General features: G+C 30.6%; 1 long non-coding RNA gene across 1 annotated transcript in view; it reads right to left on the bottom strand.

The window, feature by feature from the left end:
• Positions 1-5,663: 5,663 nt before the first annotated feature.
• The window catches only part of LOC111615453, a 16,457-nt gene continuing 3,761 nt past the window's right edge, over positions 5,664-18,359 (bottom strand). The window contains exons 2-3 of the long non-coding RNA XR_002755084.1: positions 15,943-16,114; positions 5,664-5,854 (exon numbers count right to left, since the gene is read on the bottom strand). This is a non-coding gene — a long non-coding RNA (uncharacterized LOC111615453). The remainder of the gene's footprint in view (positions 5,855-15,942; positions 16,115-18,359) is intronic.

Genomic DNA, 18,359 nt, shown 5'->3' with positions numbered 1-18,359 from the left:
CACGTGCAAGGAAAAAAATGAATATTCATTTAATATTCCTTATAGAACATTTAATACTAATTACTCACGAAAATCATCAATTTTATTGACACTGCGGTCATATTCACTGTCAGATTCGTAATTCTGGTGTTCTCTCTTTTTCAATATGGTGAAAATAATGAGTATATTAATTTACACTTTCTTCGTTTTTAAACTTTCAGTAAAACACATTTATATTGTGAAAATTCCAGAATAATATAAAGTTTTTGTAAAATCTGTTGCCAAAATGTAAACTATGTAGGAATTATGTTCTTGTAAGCATTGCGTTTATAGAATAATTATTAAGGTGAAATTTTAAAAAATTGTAGACTTATAAATTTCGATACATGTCAACTGTCTGTGTGTGAGTCTGTGCTTCGTTAATCTCGACAAAAAAGGTAGATGTATGAAAGGCGAGACAAAATACGGAAGGCGTAGATCAGGAGGCCTATACTATCTATATAAAAACGTCTTATTTGAAACGAAAATAACATTACTTCAATTCAAAATTCTCCCTTGTATGGACTTAAACGAGCGTTACGATTTTATTGCTAATTGAAAAAGTATGATGTACAAGAGCATGACATAGCTAAAAAATTTAAAAATTGTGACAAGTTACAGCTTGCATTGTGACCACGTGACAATAAATTTTTGGTTAGAATTAAATTGGTTAATTTGTTTGCGGCAACGCGGCACGTGAACGATCAGCCGAAAAGGATGCATCACATGAAGACTTTTATGGAAAGTAGACTCTATGTAACTGTTACTAACGAGAAAAAATCCCAGAAAACTGCACGTGTTGGACGTGTCCTAACACACGACTAACTATCACAGTTTGGTGGATTTATACACTAGGCTACAAGTAAGCACTTATTAAAATTAAGAAAGTATTGTTGTAGCAGTAATAAAGTAAATATAACATATATTTTTGAAATTAAATACTGTTTATAAATAATATATCAAATTAATACATCGAGTAGTTCAATCAATCAACAAACGATTAACTACTGATATCCAAAAAAATCGAACGCATAAGAGAATTAAACCATATTAATATAAAAAAGTTTTATTGTCAATGTGAATAAAACACTCGGTTATTTTTCTGCCTGAAAAGGTCTTATAAAAATAGGTGTATTTTAGAGCAGTTCGGCTCTATAACATTAATTAAACTCTTGTTTTGTTTATTTTGTTGCTTGTATTAAGTACTAATGTTTCAGTTCGTATCCAGTAATTGTTTCGGCTTAATATAAATTATATTTATTTATTACATAAAAGAGAAACCTGGAATGTTTTTCCTGTATTTATTAATTTTAAGGCTCAATAGTAATAAGGCTCAATAGCCTCTAGTGATAGAGAGAACGAACGAACGAACGGCTAAAACATTTATTAATTTATATTAATTAGAAAACTATAAATAGGGGGAGATCGGGGCAAGATCTGCATGTTAAGCTTTACTTAAATTTTGTGTAATAAATACTGCTGTAAACTGAAAAAAAAAGCTTTGCATATTGTCTATTGGAATGTTTCCTTACTATAGAACTGGTTAAAATCAGTTTGGAAATAAAAATAATTAAAATAATTACAACTTTACAAGAAGAGAGAAATTGACGAAGTTGCCCCGGGTATAGGGGCAAGATCGGCAACTTCTCTCTTTTTGTAAAGTTGTAATTATTTTAATTATTTTTATTAAAGTTGCCCCTGGTATAGGGGCAACAGTAATGGGGCAAGATAGGCACGTATATAAAATTATGTTATTAACAATGTATAAGTTGGAATTCACTATTAAAACAAAGAAATACAAATCCAACACCCATTTAATATTATTACAACGAAATGCAAGTTCAAAGACATATATACATGAATAACAAATGCAAACATGTTTTCATTTATCATCTGTTTGATTTTTATCCTTTGCTTCTAATGTGGCTTTATGTTGCCGATCTTACCCCGCTAGTCATGATTTCGAAACATTAAGTACAACCCTGAGAACAGAATGCCAAGCCACGATCTGGCCACGTGAATAAGTTGAAGTTACATCCTTCTAACAGGAAAAGTAACTTTCGTTATCATGGAATTATAACAAAACCTGCCAATTCAATATAAATGGAAAAAAAATATTATATGGAATTGAACGAAAATGAAAATTTGCTTGATAATTCAACTACGCTTGTTGGAGAACAATAAAAACACTACACTCAACAAGCCACCAATAAAACTCAACTGCCTAACCTATAACCAAAGTCTCCTTTTAATTTGTTTTTAAAAATAAGCGCTTGACAAACTTGCCCCGCATGCCGAAGTTGCCTCGATCTCCCCTATATGCAAAATCCGGACAAAATATATGATCGGCCTCATCTGCTAATTTTTTTCGACCTGAGTATCAAATTTCACGGAGTTCGACTAAGTAACTTACATTAAAACTAATTTATAACTAGCAGTGACTAACATGTTTATTTATAATCATATTCCCAAGAAATAAATAATTATGGTTTACCATCATTTTTGTTGTTTTTTATTGTTTTCTTTTATGCAGCTCGCTTCAGTTTAAAAGTTTTATGTGCGGCCTTTAATAAGAAAAGGTTCTGTTTTCTGGTCTACTCGGTTGCGCAAAATCATTATGTTCTGTCGAAATTGCTTTTGGCCTCAAGTGTTTATCATCGGTTTTATTGATATACTAGCTGCAAGGATTCGCTTCGCTGGGTTTTTATTTGTTCGTACATTTGTATGTAATATAGTTTCTNAGATTATGCAGTTGATATTTAATATTACTGTAATTTCATCATACAATAACAATAAACATTAAATAGTTTAAATTCTGCATTTGCAAGTATAAAGGAACTCTATGAGTGATTCAATGATCCAAAACTCTGAATTTTAACTTTATTAGTTACTGATTTAAAGTTGTAAAATGCATCTAAGATGTGATTAATATGGAAAAGGTTCCACACTGTTTCGATTTTCCAGAAACTCACAGTATAAACATAAAAAGTGAAGAGGATAGTTCTATAAAAACAACAGGAGCAGAAAAGTCTTGAATTGCACTAATTTTGTCAGTTTCTGTAAGCAGAGAAAAACTGGCTCCAATAGCAATGTTTAAACCGAGTATTCTTCCTACAAAAAATTTCCAACCCAAAATTGTCATGAAAATAAATAATTGAGTGAATGCCAACTTTATAAAACAGTGGCTGCAGGATATATGGTATAAACATTTTCAACTGCTTTTTTTTTTTAAGAAATCAAAGCCTGAAGAATGCCTTCTAATCTATAACAAATGCAATGAATTTATAGGATGAAATGAACGCTGAAGTTCATAAATATATCTAGTTGGAAATAATCAGAAAATACTACAAACTTTCAATACTGCAGTCAACAAATCTTTATGCAATAGTGTTGGGATAATTGGATAACTGATGACATGGCAGCCACTGTTACCCAATCAGGAAATTGTTGACATGCATCCTATGAAACAGTTTCTCAGTGAGTGTAGCAATCCCTGGAAAGATATATCAGAACCTGCCATAAAAAAAGGTTTTAAAAAGGCAGAATTTGAAATGTACTACCACAATGAAATCACTGACCAGCAGAATGATGATGAGAATTGAATTGGTGATAATGTGATCTTAGACCAGATTACAGAAACCATATTGAATTTCAATGGTGATATTTTGTCAATCAATTCAGAATCTGATGGCAACAAGTTGTTAGATAATGATTTTGATGGATGACAATGCCAATGCATCCTATAAAATGTAACTTGCTGTAATAAATTTTATGAAAATAAAAATTCCAATTTTTTATGGAAATTTTACTGAATTATTTTTACACTGTAGTTAAGTAATTACCAGTAATCAGATATTTCATGCATTAGTCATCCTTCTGTATAGACCACATACAATAATTTTACAAATATAACCTTGTATAAGTCATAGTCTACAGCCAAGTTTTAGGGTATTTATTTATTATTATTTATAGTTTGATACTAATTTATCATTATTTATAATCACTGTTCTCTTCTATGCAGTTTTGAGTAATGAGACTTACTGTATAGTACATGAATTGTTACAAACATTATGTAGTAATGGATTATTGATCCTGATAAGTTCTTGTTTTGTTTTATGGATTAATAAATATTTGAAGGGTTTAAATCAATGTATTTAAAATAAAATAAAAACTTCATAAAATCTCAACCAAGTAATAAGTCTATTTGGAAATTTATAGAATGCTTTTTATTACTTTTATCTTTTTAAATTGAAAGAAATTTTTTTGTTATAATCTATTCATAATTTGAACTTTCTAGAGGCATATTTAGCACTGAAAATGCAACCAAATCTAGTATGGTGACATTTCCATACAAATAATTAATATCAAAACCAACCACTAAGGCACTTTTGGCACTGCAAGCAATTAACATATAAGACATATACATATAGTGAGAACTGCTTAGCATAGTTTCCATTCTGAAGATGTAAAACCTAAAACCAATGAACAGTGTATTCAACAGTTGACTGTAAATGATCATTTGTGATGCTTTTCACATGCTGTATGATACTGTCATTAAATGCCACCAAACTTGCAAAATATCCTCAATAAACTACACTTTTTATGTCCCTTCAATCAAAAATCACACAGATTAAGATCAGAACAAAGTGGTCAGACAATAGAAAATACATGATTAATCACTTTATTATCAGTGAAATATTGTTGAAGAAACCAATATGTAAGGAGTAAATTGTACAGAAGAAATTGACTCAAGGCAGTGTCACTGTTGCAGCTGTGACTATGAATCCACACCAAACTGTAACTTTAGAATGCAATGGAATTTGTTGAAAAACATGAGAGTTTTCTGAGGTCCAAATGGTGACAGTAACAGATTTTAACTGTTTCGCAGTGATGAAAATGTGTCTTCTCAATCCACACAGAAAATATACTTCTATTCTGGAAAGGAAAGTTAATGCAAAGGTCAGTTGGATTCCCTACTGGCGCAAACAACTGTTGGTATGACTAATATTGTATGGACAACAACATACCAACTTTCTTAGTATCTTCGACACTGCTATAGGATATGCCAACTACCATGATGCTTCACGTGCACTACTGGGGCATGCAATGTTATTCATTGACTGTTCAACAGTTGTGGTAGCATCTTCAATAACCTGTGCTGTGATAGCTTTCTCTCTTCAACCAGGATGAACTCCTAGACATCAAGTTCTTCCAATTAAATAACCATTCTCTTAAGAGCTTGTGGAGTCACTAGTCCTTGGCAAAAATTCTTATGATGACAAAATTCTCAAAGTATACCCATAATATGCCATTGTTTTTATAAAATAATTTCACAAGAAATGCATATGTTGGCAAGATGATGTCTATCATAGCTGATAAGAATGACAGTCAACCATTATAACTATTTGCAACCAAGTATTGGGTATTTAATACCCAATACTTGACTGCAATGCCTTTCCTTATGCAAAGGAAACTCTTTTTTCATTGCATGTAACACCTAGAGGCCATAATGATAAATTTTAGTACTAACTTTTTTATGGAAATGATTTCCAGATGTCCTGAAAGGCACCATACCAGATTTGATTGCCTCTGCAAATTTCTAGACAGCATTGAATAGTAGTACTTCAATTATAATCATCCAGTATATTCATTATTTTACTTTTGACTTTTTGTATAGCTACAGCAAATCATTAATATGTTTTATTCTTAAATTCAATATTTATATATGTATTTGTATTCTGTCATAATATACATACCCACTGGTGGATAGAACTGTTTCATTTCTTCGTTTTTGATGACAGAGTGGACAAATTCCTTTATTAAATTTCAATGGCCACTAAATAAATAAATAAATAAATGAATAAACAACTCAGTACATCTATCAACTCTGACCACTAACATAGTGTAATGATAATTATAAAAAAATTTTCTAAACAATAATAATATTTAATATTTTATAGTTAATGAAATAAGTATTAATAGTTAATGATTCCAAAGGAAATCCTTGTGTAATAAAGGATTGTGCATTAATAACATCAATGCTACAAGCAATAATAACATTTAATATTTTATTGTTTGAAGCATTAATGTTATTAATGCACAATCCTTCATTACACAAGTCCTTTGGATTCATTAACTTCTAAAGAAATGCAAATTTTCAGAAATTAACTGTCTTACAGTAAATTTCATGAAACCTAATCCAATAATGAATAGTCGAACAATTTTGATCTTATTTTAAGGTTCAACTAAATATAAAATAACTGTAAATTAAATTATACAAAATATTATAAAAATATCTAATAAAACTGAATATTTTACATAATTATACACAGATAAAACGTTTCAACAATTATTTAAAGTAATTATTATTTCTTCAATGTAGTGAGTGATTTAGAAAGACAAGTTTTCTAAGTAGAACAATATTTACTGACCTGGGGACCTATTCTTAGTAGTATCATTAAGCTAACGGATATGTGAGCCACCGGGAGGGAAGAGGAGTCCTCTACTTCCGGCCACTGGTCGGTGACCTACTTTCTTGTCAGGGATGGTAGTAACGTTAGGTTACGCGTTATGCGAGTGGAGGAGAGTTGGAGGGGTCAACGATAAGGCGTTGGCATAGTCGAATAAAGACACCATTTTTCTAAACTAACAATTTATTACAGACAAATAATAAAACAAATGTTCTAACACGGTACGTCTCATTCACGTATGAGAGAGAGAGTTTACAATAAAGCGTTCATACCTCTTGCGATGATAGCGAAGGCCTTTAATTTCTGAAAGGCGGGATCCAATTTGAGAGTTGGGATCGAAGGTCTTCTAATATGTTGTGCGGCAGGTCAGCGGGAAGCGAATGTCCGTCTGGTTGGCGCGATGGCGACTTCTTGATCAGTGACTCCCCCGAAAGGGGAAGGAGGATGGCTTTTATACCTTTTTGGTGGGAAAATTCGTCAGGTGATCAATTGTTTTAGCAGGTGTGGGGTTAAAGTGGTGTTAGAATGACAACAATATGACAAATTTCGCCGATAACTGTAAACTATATACGGTTTGATCGTGAGAATGTTTATAGTTAAACAAAAAGAGTTATAATTCTCTCATGTATTTTATATTTCGTTTTTGCAGGGTCAAATTCCTTTGGTTGAGGGCATTTTTATTTTAAATTTATTAAACTTTTAAAGGATTAAATGCTTTTATTAACTTTGAATTTCACAGATATGATAAAAACCAGTTTCTTTCAGAACCACGTGATTCGCGTTTAATCAACCGTGAAAATGCTATTCTGAGCCGTACGTTTTGTTTTTGGTCCCGATAGCCACGTGTGATAACTAAGCTTTTGTCATCGGTCACTCTCAACCTGCCGTTAGGAACGTAATGAAAGTCTAAACAACATGGCGTCGCTCGGTGTGAGAATGATATTACTTCGTGAACAATTGGAGAGAGAGGAAATTAGAATTCGACGTCGCGAATCTCAATTTAATCTTCGAGCTGATGCTTTTCGGCTGAACGATACACGATTTAAACAACTTTATCGTCTTCCGAAACCATTAGTTATATATGTATGTAATGCATTACGAGATACGCTAGAGCCAAAGTGTTTTAAGAAAAATGCTCTATCTGCAGAAATAAAAGTAAGTAGCTTTTTAATGTTAATAAACTAAGTTGTTGTATTGCTTAAAAATAATTACCTTAACTATTTATGAATAATTGCTTTTTTGTTCAAATTTAAAGTAAGTAGCTATAGCATGAACATTATTTCTGAAATAGGTTTCATTCGCATATGTATAAATTAAAATGATAGCTTTGAATATAAATATATAAAAGTTTCGTGAAGATTAGTATATGCAGGTTACACTTTTGAAGTGTAATTTTTAACAAGAATTTTGAATAAACATTATTTTTTATATATACAATGTAAGCTGCAGCTTTGAAGANAGCGTTAATGCAAAATTTCCTGGATCAACACATGATTCATTTATATGGAAAAGCTGCAACTTAAGACGAGCTTTTATAGAGGGAAGAATTCAAACAAATAATAATGCTTGGTTAATAGGTTAGTAAAATTAAACCAACAGATTTTTATATTGAATATTACATATTTCTTAGATTTTTCTAAATAATGCTTCATATATGTTTATCGAGTAATAGTTGATTTATTTTTAGTTATTTATTAGAAAGTTTAGAATATTTGATTTATTATATGTAAATAGAACAGTAAAAATATTAAAAGTTTAATCAAAACAAGGCAGAAGACTGTGGTTACGCAATATCTTTTGTATCGTATGTCAATTGTCTTTATTTTATAATATATTTTAACTATTTTTATTAACATCTATGTTTTTCATTTCACTTTATTATAAATATATACACACACGTATATACAATATAATATATATAAATAAATAAATAAATATAATATATATATCATCATCATCATCATTTATTTAACGTATTAGGCATTCGCCTGTTACAGAGACGTGTTAGTTAAAATAAATTATTAGACTATAATTTTACAATCAATAACTTCATTACATATAGTATGTATATATTTATTTGTATCTAACATTTTATTTATTTATTATTTATTATATTTTAGTTTAGATTAATTTCTTAATTAACCGTTTACAGTTTGAAAAAATTTCTTTATATAATTATAAAGATTAAAGATAGTATTAGCATTTGCTTTGTTCAATACTTTATACATTTCTATCTCGTTTGTACAATTAATTATTGACTTAATTTCGGAATTATGAGCATTATCGTTTTCATTGTTACATTCACTAAAAATATGTATTTTTGATAGTGGCATATCACAATTTGGACATTTGACTTGCGCATATTCTATGTATTTATTTCCCAACATTATACTGTTTTGATTTAATCTTAACTGCATAAAGAATTTTTTAACATTAAAAGCAAGATTTGTTAGCATATAATCATTGATTGATGGATAGTTTAAAATTATTTTATACCAATTTCTATTTGTTCTTTTTTGAATGTCTTCAATATCTTGTACGATGGAATGTTCCATTACTCTATATATTAATAACTTACTTTGTTGTTCAAAACTGTTATTCTGATCCAAAAATAATTCTATAGAAAACCCATATGTGTTTAAAATCTTTGATAGTTGTAGTATCCAGTTACGTTTAAAGTCGGTACCTCTTGATTTTTCATATAATAAATACAGTGTTTTAGTTGTTAAATTTTCGGAAGTAATTATTTTTTTAAGCCATTTAATATATCTTTTTATCAAAATTGTGTTTAGTTTGTATCTATTAATTTCTAGTCGTAATGCACTGCCTGGGACATTGTATTCCAATTGGAATATTCTACGAATGAATATGTTTTGTATTTTTTCTAATTCATCAAATTTATCTATGCTCCAAATTGGGGAAGCATAACCCATTGAATTCATTACCACAGAATTGAATAGCTGAAATTGTGTATGTACGTTCTTCATTTTGATTTTACAAAATAATACTATTGTGAGAATACGGACGAGGGTCTAGGCCCTCTAATCGTCAGATCTGTTAGACCTGCTCACCTTGTCACTGGATGGCTTAATTTATAGAACCCGAGTGGTAAGATTCTGTGTGGGTTAGTGCATAAGTAACAGAAACCAGACAGGCAAGTTATACATGAAATTAACTATTTAATGATTAACACTAGTTGAATACAAGGATAACATACACAAATATTATCAAGAGTATACATAGTATGGATATTCCTAGCTATGTCCTTCTTCTACAAATTAATACTACCCCATTCAGAGAGAGAGAGTTTTACATCAATAATATTACCTCGTTGGTCATGGTGGACCTATTCATTCCTTCCCTTCCCTATTTCATACGTCTCTTTCCCGAGGACATGATCGGCTGAGGCAGGTGTATCACTCCATACGGCAATTCTATCCAGGAGGAACTGCCTCGAGTGTTGGCCAACTGGCCCTTTTGTCCCCAATTATTTCATAATATCAATTCTTAGGAACAGTTATGACATTAGAGCGGGTTGTGTGCAAAATTCTAAGATATGAGGTGTGGAGAAAGGATACAAAACATCCTCTTTTCGGGTTAATAGTGACATGACAGAGCAGATTTTACAGGATGTAAAAGTTTCTAGCCTTATTAGGATATGTTATATTATTTCCCACTAACTTTATAATTTCTATATATTTCCAAATGAGTTTCTAAATAAATTTACTAAATGAATTTCTAAATTATTTAGTTTATTAAAAATAAAATAAAAGTCTGTTAGAGATAAAACTATGGAAATAGTTCAAGAACACCCTCGGATTATCACACTATTAAATTATTAATTAAATTTTTTGCCTTGTTTATTGTACTCTTATAATGTTTCTCAAATGATAAATTAGGTGTAAATATTATTCCTAAAAATTTAACTTCGTTTACTATTTTCACTTTTTCTTTCTTAATGTAGAACGACATGTGTTTTTTTGGTAGATTACTTCCGTTTCTAAAAATCATTACTACTGACTTTTTCGGATTTATTTTTACTTTTAGTTTTTCCAGGTATTCAGATATTTGATTAATTTTTCTTCGCAATGCTACAGCTGTTGGTGCTAATAGGACAATATCATCTGCGTATGCTATTGAATGTATGCTTAGATTATCAATATAAATTCCGTCTTCCTCTCTTTCAAAACAATTATTTAGATCAAAAAGAAAAAAATTAAAAAGATATGGTGAAAACGGATCGCCCTGTAACAATCCTCTATTCGTTGTAAACGGCGGCCAGACATTGATATTTTGTTTGATAATCGTTTCGTATTTCCCGAATAATTTTCCTATTATTTTTATTAGATGGTTACTTGCGTTATATTTCTTCAATTTAATCTGTAAGTCTTCTATATTAATCGAGTCGTATGCTTTTTCCAAGTCTAAGAAAATCGCAAAGACCTTGTGCCTTTTCTTGAGCAATTGTAGTTGGATTAATGTCAATAATACAAAAAGAGCTGTTTGCGTACCACCTTTTTCTACGTATGCATATTGTGTTGGATTCCTATAGTTATTTTTTTCAATCCAGCTCTTGAATTTTTCAGCTAAAATTGCTGTAAATATTTTCCGGAAGCCCGACAGTAATGCGATTGGTCTATAATTCGATGGATCGTTTCGATTGCCTTGTTTAAATATCATTGTGAGTATGATTTCATTCCATTTATCTGGTATTAAACTATGCGTATATAATTTGTTGAATACTCTGGTTAAATACTGAATTAGTTCTGTTGGAAATAGTTTGATAAGTGAATTGGGGATCATATCTGATCCGGGTGTAGTTTTGTCTTTTAATCTATGTATACATTTGNTGTGACCTCTGACACAATTCAGACCCTTGGATGGGAACCTCTTTTGCACCCTCCTTATTTCCCTGACATTAGCCCTTCTGACTATCACCTATTTTTAAGCCTAGATAATCATCTGCGAAATTGACAGTTTAGAAATAGAGAGGTTATAGAAACGGAATTAGGGAAGTTTTTCAACTCTAAAAATCGTGACTTTTATAAAAATGGAATTTATAAGCTTGTTTCCTGTTGGGAACAGGTTATTGAATGTAGGGTGGTTATTTTGATGAATAAATTGTGTTATTTCCTATACATTTTTATGTTTGTTTTCTTTCAACAAAAAATGACAGAACTCTCTACTTTGTATATTATATTCCGACTTTTTCTTTCGAAAATTATTGATTATCTTCCAAAATATTCTTGAATCTTTTGCTTCTATTAATTTCTTACTAATATTTGAAAAGTATAATTTCTTTTTTGCTTTGATTAAGTTATTATAAGTTTTCTTGTTCTGTACGTATTTTATAAGTGTTTCTTTTGTGTTGGTTTTTCTAAAGGCTTGTAAACTCTTTTGTTTTTTGATTTTATGTGTATAGCAATTGTTATCAAACCATTCATTCTTATATTTTTGCTTGTAAAATCGTCTACATTTCTTAAATCTAAAGGCTTCTAATTTGGTTATAAGCCTCTGATAGTTTATTATAGGATCATTATCTTCTTCTAGATTTATTAGGTCAACTATTACAGACTCGACCTCCTCTAACCATTTTCGTTTGTTATATGTTGGACGATATTCCTTATTTAAACCCTGACTATGCATCTCTCTTATTTTGTTACTTCTTAGCATCAGTTGTATCGGAAAATGGTCCGAAGTATCATCTTCCAGAACTGTAAGATTCATACAGTGGTCTAACATAGCTTCTGAGCATATAATATAGTCTATAGTTGACTTTCCGTTTCGAGATATAAACGTGTATTCTGCAGGCACATCACCTTTCATTCTACCATTTAATATAATTAACTGATTATTTTGTACAAAGTCCAAGAGAATTTTACCGTCTGTGTTTAATACTTTATCTTTCGATAGTCTTCTGTTGTTAATATTATCGTAGTTCAGAAAGACATTTGTATCAGAGTTTTCGCCAATACGTGCATTAAGATCTCCTCCGATCAGCCATAGTTGGACCAAAAAGAACCATCTATTTAAATAAAACTGTACTTCTTGTAATATGAGTTTTTTATCAATTAATGGTGGAAGGTACATAACTACTAGACCCAAATATGGGTAATTCCATATAGCTTTAGTTTCATTATTAAGTTTTATTATAACAACTATAAAATATTTTAGAATATCCTGACAAAGAATGACACCCAATTTCTTCTTAATTATCAACAGGATACCACCTGATGGCCGACCAAATTTACTTTTACGAAGTGCCTTACTCATTATGATATTATTCACTTGTTTTAAATAATTAATTTCAGTCGTACTCAAGTTGAGACTCCAAGTCTCTGTAATTCCAACGATTTCGTTTGAGTTTAGGAATTTTCTCACCGACGAATTGTGTATTTTTTCTCTTAATCCTTGGATATTCCAGAAACTTATCTTCATTTTATTATTTTCATAATTAGACCAATCTATCTCAATTGTTTTAAAGTTATTATTTATAATAGACGAATTATCTTCATTCTTATTATTTAACGTCAGCTTTTTCCTTCCATAGTTTCCGTACTTTATATTAGTTTTTTCTATTAATTTATCTAAGTTTGTTTTGTCGTTAATCCTAAAAAATGATTAATTAATATGATCTCTCTTGTATTTATATCGTATGTATACTTTAAATTATCTTTAATATAGTAGTCGTCTATTACTCGATATCTATAACCTTCTGGATATTCTGACTTAATCTTTTGAAGTAATAGCTTTCTTCTAATTCTGGAGCGATAACATAAATCCGTTTTTATTATTATTTTTTTCTTCTCGTCATCCATTTTCGATCTCATTCGCCAGAATTTTTTAAGAATTAGATTTCTATCTTTGACCGTTTCCATTATAATTTTTTTCATTTGATTATTTGAATTATTTTTTAACTGAACTAAACCCTCAATTTCAATATTATTTAAACCCAAATCTTCATTTATAAATTGTTTGAGTTCTTCTACACCCTCAGAAGTTTTAAAAGGAAAATTCATGATAACTAGATTTTTTCTTGTATTTCCGTTTAGTATTTTATCAAGTTCAAATTCGAACATACCTTTTAAATTGGTGTAGGAATTAGTCCTTTCTTCTAATGTATGAATTTTTTGGCCAATGTTCTTCATTTCGTCTTTAATCTTGACATTTTCTTCCTTAATACTGCTGATTTCAGATTTCATTATTTGAATCTCCTGGGTCAAAATATCAAACTTCTCCTGAATCAATTCGTAAATCGATTTTAACGAGTAACTAGATTCATTATCACTTAGATTTCCTAGGTTTTCTATTGGCTCAAAAAAATCCTTAATGGTAGTGTTTATCGTAGCACTCGTAGTTTCTCTCATTTCTTCTTCGGGTAGATAGTCTTCTCCTAACAATTCTACTAGCTGATTATTATCTTCCGTATCTTGCGAATAATCCTTTCGAGGTCTACCTCGCCCCCTTTTTTGCGTAGTTACTTGATTTGCCTGAGGGGGAGAACGTTGAAGAGGACCGGGATTATTTTCTATTCCGGCCATAATTAGCAGAATTGTTATTAAATTCAACGATAGTGGACCTATTTGACTTCTTATAATATCTTGATAGTTAATATTATTTCTTAAAACTTCCATACTAACTTTCTTACTAACTTCCTTTGGAACAGCTCTATAATATATATATATATATATGAAAGTATGGCAAAATTCATTTATCAAAATTGTTTTATTTCTTTTTATAGGTGATAGTGGCTATCCAATGGAACCATGGCTTCTGACACCTATATTAGATGCTCAGCAACAAAATGAGCAAAAGTATAATAGCAGTTTAATATCAACAAGAATTATTGTAGAAAGATGTAATGGACTTCTAAAGTCCCGATTCAGATGTTTGCACAAGCACAGGGTGTTAAATTATTCACCTTATAAGGCTGGACTAATAATTAATGCCTGAGCTGTTTTACATAATATGTGCATAGTTCATAAAATTTCTCTCGATGAGAATATAGAGCTATATGATGGAATGATGGGAGAAATGGAACACACAGTATCCAGACTTGGAGATGATGTTTCTCTTGGCAACAAAGGCAGAGAAATTCAAAAACGACTCCTCAGGAGTCATTTCATGTAGATATGTAAANGAAGGCCCACCTCCTGTTTGAAATGATGATTTTTTTATTTGTGAGGCTTTACTTTTAATGTTTGCCTTCCAGTCACTCCAAGTCTATGCAAATAATGTTTATATTTAATAATATGTATTGCATTTGACATTTAATCATAATACTACTTCTAATTTGGTTATAAGGTTTATAGCAGCAGAAATTGTGGAAAAATTAAGTTTGTCATTTTATTCTTAATGATTGAACTAAAAAATATATTAATTACATAGAAATATACAAAGAAACTTAGACATACTTTGTATAATTATAAAATGTTAGCAGAATGTAATAATAGAAATCTTTATTTTGTAGATTTTATCTAAGTTTAAATGTTGGCTTTAATTCATTAGTTTAGTAAAAAAAATCATTCTGTATACGTAACTTACAGTAAACTATACAATATACATAAATGACTATCACATAAATTTTAATTTTTAAAAACAATATTTGCTTATTAACGGATGGGCTGACAAAATAGACTCAGTAAATTATTTAAAACACTAAACATGCAGAATATATAAATATATCACTATCACTTACTTTTCGCCATTTTTCCGGATCTTTTTGTGAGCCGACTCCATCGGAATTCAAACGGTCGGCTATTTCTTGCCGCTATTTCTTGCCACAATTTCTGGCGATCTTTTGCAGTAAACGAAGAATCTAATTTCCCCGACATTAGTTTAGGGTGTTCTTCCATAAAATTTACAAGCATCTCGAACTGGCGACTTGTGGTTCGCTGGCTTCGTTGTGCTTTTTTAGACATTTTAAAACAAAAGTAAAAACTACTTCACTAACGCTGCTACAGGACAATGCAATGAGCACGTGCTTCGCTTAGAAAATGGCGGGTTGCAGTCATGTGACAAAAATACTATGTTAACTAAACTGTGATTGGTTAAAGCGTAATAGCTATCGATAGCGTGGAACCCAGACGCATCTTGACCGACTACCCGTAGCAAAACCCACTTAACGTAGAGCTCAGAATAGCAATTTGTGTAAGGTTCGTTAACTGCCTTTCGCTAAAGAAACTTATCGAATGACCCGTGTATCGCTCTCCTTGAGTTATCGGAAGAGCTCAGAATAGGTCCCCTGGTCTACAGTTTAAATATCTTTACAACAAAAAATATTTTTCTAGGATATTAGTTATAAATTCATGGAATAATTTTGGAATCCTTTTATAATCAGGGACCTACAAACTATAAGTCTGCTTGTACATAAACCTGCCTCTGCCTCAATTAATAAATGTAGTAAATAATCAAATAACTTAGCTAAAGTTATATTATAAAAAAATTAATTTACCTTTTCTGGAGGTGGAGGAATAGGAAATTGTGAAAAATATCCTGAGTTATCTTGACTATACCACCAATCTAAAAACTGTAAAAAGAAAGCCCCAGTAGACAGACTAATGGAAATACCAGCTGCTAAACTTTTAATTCCTATCTGAAATACGTTATACGGAAATCCTTTCCATCTGAAATTAATACAATATAATTATTATTATTTATATTCATTTTGCACCATTCTTTTATTAATTTTTTATGTAACATATTTAAAATTATATATTTATCTAAATTATTGCAAGAAAAATCATATTTATATTTTTTAATAAGTCAAAAAGATATTTAAGTAAATATTTTAAAGGATCTCCAGATCTTCTACTGATTTCAAATAATTTATTTAGAAAGATTTTCTAGATAAAATCAAACTCTTTTTGAACATTATTAAATTTGGAAATTATAATATTCATAATGAATGTTATTTGTTCTAGAAATTGCTATTCTAAATAAACTATTGAAATCTGCAAATGAGATCTGGAAAGCCTTGAAAATATTTATTTAAAATGGTATACTGTTTGTTTGTTTATTAAGTTACGACAATGCAACACTTGGGTGATCTGCGTAAGGGGGATGTCTTCTGAGAAGTCTTTTTAAAGATAACTGGCCCCTATTCAGACATTACAGACATGGAGAAAACTCAGAAAACTCCACATGGCCAGCCTGTCCTGGTGAGGTGCAAACACACAACCAACTTCCAATGTTCAGAAAATGGAACCGCTTGGCCACTGGTGGGACTTAAAATGGTATACCATGATGAAAATATTGCTAGAGCTAAAAAGTTATGAATTTTTAAAAATGGCCTCTAACAATATTGTTAATTTGAAAGATGCTGCATCATTGCCAAATGCTGGAAATCAATTATCATTTGACTTTTTAGAAAATATTTTCACATGTTTGTATTTAGTTCTATTCATTTATTCAATTTATTCAGTTTAAATGTTAGTTTAATTTAGTGGTTATGTTTTCACATGATTCTTAATGTTAAGTTCTTACTTTCAACTCATTTCCATGTGAACAGTGTACAACATAATGCTGTTCAGTCAGATTCGAAGATTATTTTTCAGAGTCTGAAGCTTTAAGCATTCACATATTCAATTATTTATTCACTTCCTCTTCACTTTAATTAAGCATTATCCAAGTTTATATTTATTTCAAATTATATATATTGTTTTTTGTTTGATAAAAAATTTTTCTGGCATCTTAAGAAATATAAAATATTCATTACAATGTTTAAATTTATGTATTTATTAATGGAGTTTTATTATATGAGGGCAGTATGATATTCAAGGTATAGGTGTTGCTTATACATAACTTGTATGTGCAAACTCAATGTCACAGGCAAATATGGCTATGTGGCAAAGAGTAATAGTAACCACACACACACTGTTGTCCTTTATCCATTGAACTGAATTTGACAAGTAAACAAAATGGAATAATTTTCAGTTACATCCTTCAAATTCAGCAGTAATAAATTCAAATATGGCCAAACTTCACCAATTGATGATTCAGAAGAACACAGGCAGATAAAGGACATCAAGCATTGATAAATGTTGTGTCATTATCAAAGGTTTGATAGAAGGGTCAAAGTTCATAAAATCGCTGAAATAAGGCATTCTAAAAATCATTGTTTGTGACATCACCTCAGATTTTGTAAAGTGGCTTGTTGCTGGATTCCGAAACTGCTCACTGAAGAGCACAAAAGCAAAGAATGGTTACTTCACTTTGAAATGACCATTCTTTGTTCAAAATCTCTGCTGTTACCAAAAAGAAGAACCAAAAATGTGTAAGGTCAAAAGCATTTGTTTAATGAATTATTAAAGTTTTGTCACTGAAAGTAAAGGTTATTTATTGTTATTAAAAGAAGAACCTTTTATAATAAACATCATTATAGGAGATGAAACATAGGTTTATGAGTTCACATTAGAGTCAAAAAGAAACTGACATGGAAACGCCATGATTCACCAGTTGCCTAAAAGTTTAAAGTTTAGCCACCTGCAAGAAAAACAATGGCAAATGAGTTCTGGGATTGTAAAGATATTCTGCTGGGTGAATTTCTCCCACTAAATGCAGTAAATTGCATGAAGTCATTAAACAGAAGAAACCAAGGCCATTACAGACTAGACTGAGGCTTCTGCATGATGATGCCAACCTCACACAGGGTGTCAAACCAGAGAAAAGCTTAGTTGGAAGTTCTATGGCATCTCTACATAATCTTAATCTAGCCCCATCAGTTTTCCACCTAAGAAGTTCCTGTACAAGTCAATTATCAAGAAAAAGATTCAAGAACTAAAACACATTGCAAACCACACAGTTGTACAATACTTCAAGATACACGAACAGGAAAACTACGAGGAAGAAATGTTTAAACTGGTGAAATGC

Source organism: Centruroides sculpturatus, unplaced genomic scaffold (genome assembly GCF_000671375.1).
Source record: "Centruroides sculpturatus isolate CEXI.00-Female unplaced genomic scaffold, Cexi_2.0 scaffold2256, whole genome shotgun sequence".
Lineage (NCBI taxonomy): Eukaryota > Metazoa > Arthropoda > Arachnida > Scorpiones > Buthidae > Centruroides > Centruroides sculpturatus.
This window is presented reverse-complemented; position numbering and strand designations above follow the sequence as displayed.